Source organism: Macrobrachium rosenbergii, chromosome 12, assembly GCF_040412425.1.
Source record: "Macrobrachium rosenbergii isolate ZJJX-2024 chromosome 12, ASM4041242v1, whole genome shotgun sequence".
NCBI lineage: Eukaryota > Metazoa > Arthropoda > Malacostraca > Decapoda > Palaemonidae > Macrobrachium > Macrobrachium rosenbergii.
In genome coordinates this window covers 31,795,770-31,801,920 of record NC_089752.1, presented here as the reverse complement: position 1 = coordinate 31,801,920, position 6,151 = coordinate 31,795,770, and positions in this window count along the sequence as shown.

Below are 6,151 nucleotides of genomic sequence, written 5' to 3'. Positions count from 1 at the left end.
CCCCAAATCTCAACAGCACTGTACAAGTATATACGATTTTCAAATATAAAAAATGCCATTTAACCATGATTATATGTGTATATGTATACAGTATATATACACACACATATATATATATATATATATATATATATATATATATATATATATATATATATATATATATATATATACACACACACATATGTTTATTATATATTAGTATGCCCGTGACTTGAAATATTAATATACATGCTACATACTGTACATACGGACATCCATATTGCTCAATATTAGTCTCCTTGTACCAGTGATCTTACTAGGCTTCCAGTTGTCCCGACCATGGACTTTCCAAAAGGAGTGGGAAGGGGTTTCCTTATTATAAATCACAATCAGCAAAAAACAAAAAAATAATAGTAATAATAAAAGGGAAAGGGATAAAGGAAAAAGAAGACCAAGAGGCCATGTAGATACGCACTAATGCACTTGAGAGAAAAAAAAAAACTTGTCTAAACAGAGAATGCTATTCAAGACCAGTTTTCTTGAGGAAACTTGAATTCTAGTTTGGCTATACCAGGAGCAGAGACGAACGTCTGCCTGATTCCGCGTTTTTCATTCGAGAACTTGATCTACTGCGATCTGACTCATGCCATTGTAATGGAGACCATTATGCTAATGATAGACGGTAGATGGAGGTTGTGACCTCCTCCCACAAAACTGGACATTTAGCGAGCACGTACATCTTTTAACATGTAGGCTATATGCAAAAGTGCACATCGTGTGTATATATGAAAGGATTTTGCAAATGAGTGTGCACATATTTTTAACATTTGCACATACAAATGCATTTCACACTGTCGTACATGAATACCTTTAACATGTATACATAGAAAATCTCATTCATATATTCGCAACTTTAAAAAGTACATATGCAAAAATATTTTGCGAACGAATACGTACATATTTTTTATCACACGGGTATAAAAATGTTTAGGCATCCTTATACGAGCACAGGAAGTACACGTGCAAGGGTATATTCACACAACTTAAAGGAATATCCATCAAATAACATTTCAATTTGACGAAGCCTTCTGTAGAAAGAGTGTGAAGAAACCATGACGCCGTTTCCTCTCAGTAATGGATTAAGAACTCTTTCAGCATGAAATGACTTTAGAAATAATAAAATCTATTGTGTGATGGGAAAAACACCCATCCAAATCATGGAGCCTTTAGACAGTTCTTACAAAAAGACGGAGTTGGCCTTCACCACGACTCCTTAACATTCTGGTGAGATTAATGTATTCAACGGCGATCCACGCAATAAAACACTGTCGATCTGAACTACTGCGTCAATATCTTACTCGCTACTTTATGGCGAGATATTTCATCAGCTCATACACGACCAGGAATCAATTTTTATAACCGTCGAATGAGAAAACAGATGATATTGTTACTTCAAAAGCGAAATATGCGTTAGTGTTCAAGAAATTTTTATCAAAATTTTAAAGAAAGCATAAACATGAGCATAAAAGAAATCGAATTAAAAGCATAAACAGAAAAACAAAATGTTAAACAGTGAAAAAATATTTTATCAGGGTTCATCACACTGATATCGCTATTGCACCCACAGGAATGTATGAAGAACTAAAATAATGTCACCCAGAAACTAATTTACGAGACAAGACGAAAAAATGAAACCAGAAATACAAGATCGTCCTTAGGACTATTGCTACTTCCTGGAAACATTGCGACATACATTGACACAGGAGGGAATTCACGTGCCGGAGTCCCAGTCGGAACCCCGGCCGTTCAGGTTTTTTTTTTTTCAATCATGTAAATAGAAGGTGTTAAGCGTTTTATGAGCAGTTAAATGTCTCGCTGCTGAGAGTTAAGTGACACGAAAAGTTCTATGCAACGCACGCGATAAACTCTTCAGATTTCAAATTGAACCTCTTTAGAATCGGAAACAGACCTCTCTCTCTCTCTACGTTTGAATTAAGTAAAAACTTGTTTGTAAATTTTTCATTTTCAAGAACTGCAAGGTCGTTATATTAAGGGCACGTTTAATTTTTCTCGTTTCACATTGAATTATATAGTAGCCTATATTTTTTATGAAGATTAAACAGTGCTAGTAATGAAAGTAATGCTTCTTCAAACTTTTCTTGAGCATTAGTAGCAGTAGTTATATCCTCTGTTATTATTATCCAGTGCTCAAACATGCGTATGGAACTAGCCAAGAAAATACACACACATATATATATATATATATATATGTGTGTGTGTGTATATATATATATATATATATATATATATATATACAAACACACACAATATATATATATATATATATATATATATATATATATATATATATATATATATATATATGTAAATGTATGGTTTCCCCTTTAGGTGGTGCTGCGCCAAGAGGCATGGGATTCAGGTTCTCGGTGAGTATTTAGGCATCAGGCTGCTAAACCCATGCAAATTTTCTGACCCCAGGTGACTATTACCCATTCAAACTGTCACCTGGCGGACGGCTGGCAGGAACAGAACCGAAGACTTTACTAATGAAAACTTACGTCACTAGATCTGAGCTGTGGCACCAATAATACATGTATACACACACACACACACACACACACACACATATATATATATATATATATATATATATATATATATATATATATATATATATATATATATATATCTTGAAAATTCAAAAGAACTTTATACTTCACAAAAGAAGCTTCCAATAAAAAAATAAAACCTCTGCAGATTCGGTTTATAAATGTCTGCTATTTTGGAAAAAAGAACCCTGCTGGATTACACAGCAGACGCTCTCTAAAATCTTTAAAAACTTTGCTCCAGAACTTATTCATATCTCTTAGATTCCGAACAAGAATCTATCTGGGTTACAAGACAGCCAAAAGATTATAACCCAAAAGGGTTTCAAAGGGAAACTAGCCAGCAGAGAGAGAGAATTCACAGGAAAAGTCAATATATGAATAAATATGAGAGAACAGAAAATAGAACCAATAAACCTGAAATTCAGGAGTCTTCAGCAGAGAGCAGGAATGAATTTGCTCTTCGCCTAAACATTCGGAGGCTTGAAGATTCCACAACTGCACTAAGCAAACCATTCAATATTCTATATATAGCCAAGATAAAACTCCTAGCAAACTGAGTAGTATTGGCCCGTTGCTAGAAAACAACACACTGTTTGCAGCAGCAGTCTGCATAGAGCTTACGTTTTAAATCTGACATCCAATTCATCTCAGTAGCTCTCCTTTGCATTCACCATCCGCACTTCACTTCCATAAAGGAGAGCTGGTTCAACCATCTCCCCCATAAACTCTAACCTTGGCTTCCACTAACATTACAATTTTTCTCCCAAACTTATACACACCCTTTACCTGTGTCGTTCGTCTTACTCGATAGCTCAGCCCTTCCCTCTCCTACTATTATCCGAAATATTGACTCTCAAATTCTTGTAAGAATCTACTGCTTTCATTCTCTCAACGTCCATTACAAAATCCCTGATTCCAGTTTACCTTCGAAATCAGTTATTAAACACGTTTCCTCTAAAGCGTCTCTTCTTGCATATATTGTACTTTCAAACTTTTCACTAATTTTTGCACTTCCTCTTCAATATACCCAATCAGTACGGTATCGTCTGCGCGTGTGCACGCGCGCAGACGACATACATAAATAATATATATATATACATATATATATATATATATATATATATATATATATATATAATGTACTAAGAGATAGACAGAATGAACGAAAACCCTAATGTCTTCTGCTTGAGATCGCAGATAACTGATTAAATTTGTATATGGATAAACTTTTGAAGAACATATAAATAAGATCGGCTGACATTACAGAAACTGAATTTCTTCATAGGCTCACTAGTCCCAACCAGATACATCACTAAAGAAACAAGAATTACTCTCGATTCTAAATCATCCGCTACTTTTCCCGTCAATGTTATGAAGAGAGGTAGAAAGTAAGATTCCAAAGTCACCCTCTACGCATCCACTGAGGCGAAGCTTCTAGGAGGCTATTTGAATCACTGTCACCTATAGATCCACTATCAATCATTTAAAGAAAGAGAGAACAATAACGAAAATAATAATGATGATGATAATGGAGGCGATAAGGCTAAACAAAAAAGGAAAAGTGAGAGAAAAATTCTCGGATGAAGCAACAACTGATACTGACCTTTAAGAAGGTCTCGACGTGCAACTCTGAAAAAACACCTGTCCGAGGCAAAAATAAGCCATGCAATCAAATAGTTTGCCACTCCCATTGAAAATCAGAGACTTTGAGCCTTAAGGGAAAACACAATGTCATAGTTTGACAAATGGGTGGTGGTGGGGGAGGCGGCGCTGCCTTCCTCTATGCAGGGTAGGAGGAAAGAAAGAAGGAAAGCCAGAACGATAAGAGCGATGAAACGGATTTTTCGTTCGTGTAATCTTTCCTGACCTTTGCGTCAACTTCGGCGTGATGAGCGTTGCCCAAATGCGTCACCGAGACATCGCGACGTGATCTTCAAACGGCCATAAAGGGAATGGGTCAGGAACACCCTTGACATTCTACGCACTTGTTGGCAAAAATCAATGTTCTGGAGTAAATTTAGAAATATCTGCATTATATAGGGGTTCGCTTTAGGTGTTAGCTTACGGTTTTCATAAATTATTTTGGGATGCGGGTACTAGCCCTAAGGAAGCCCTTTTTCACCCAGGTTGTCATCCAGTACAGTCACTAAGTTCCAGGTGTCTAATTCACTTCTCAGGTCAACAGTAACCCAATGGGTTTTAACGGAGCGTACCCATCTGCCTGCATGCAACCAGGAAGCCATAACCAAGCTAGGGTCTCCTCGCTTGGTAGGCGACAGACACACAAACACACACACACACACACACACACACACACACACACACACACATATATATATATATATATATATATATATATATATATATATATATATATATATATACATGTACAGATATACATATATATTATATATGTGTATATATATACATATTCTTCTTCTTTTAACGTGCTTTTTCCCATTTGTATGGAGTAAGCACGATGCCTTCTTTTTGAAGGACTTTGATTTGGCTTTGGGGTAGACTTTTTAGTCTCGATCGGCTGCCCTGCCTGTCATCGCTTAGACCCCAGTAGCGTATGTACATGTATTGTACCAGTCACCAGCGCCCTTTCTCCCAGCAGCGAGGAGACGTTGCGCGGTTAGGTCGACAGTCGAGACGTGTGAGGTGTCTGTTATGTTTTTAGAAGTTGTTGAGTGGCTTTGTTTGTGTGTGGATAAGTCTGCAACACCCATTTGCTTTTAAGCAAACCTATCCGTTGATTACATGCATAATCCCGGGTTGTCTACACGGATAGCAAAGTGTCCGCCTCTCTAACTGGTCAGCTGCGGATTTGAACCCGTGCCACAGACCTCTAAGAAGTCCGAGGCTGCGGCTCTACCCGAGTTGGCCACCGAGGCTCTCTCTCTCTCTCTCTCTCTCTCTCTCTCTCTCTCTCTCTCTCTATATATATATATATATATATATATATATATATATATATATATATATATATGTATATATGTGTGTGTGTGTGTGTGTAAAAGGTTCTGGGGATAAGCAGTACTGCCATTTACAATGCATTTAATATTATTTGTGCCTAGGTAATTCTGCAGACATTTGAAAAACGCTTTAGCAAGAAAATTGTGAAGAATGTGCTGCAGATAAAAAATTCTTATAAAAAAAGGAGGTATTAAGTTTCCATATGATCAAGTATGAAATTTCAAAACTGATTCAATACAAATCCACAAATTCGTTAAAACATTCCATGTATATAAGAATATTTCGGGTGTCTCCGTCTGTTCTGTATCACCACATCTATAAATTACAGAAATACATACATACATACATACATATATATATATATATATATATATATATATATATATATATATATATATATATATATATATATATATATATATATATATATATATATATATATATATATATATGTGTGTGTGTGTGTGTGTGTGTGTGTGTGTGTGTGTGTGTCTGAGAGAGAGAGAGAGAGAGAGAGAGAGAGAGAGAGAGATATTAATGGATTCTCGCAGCGGGGGTGT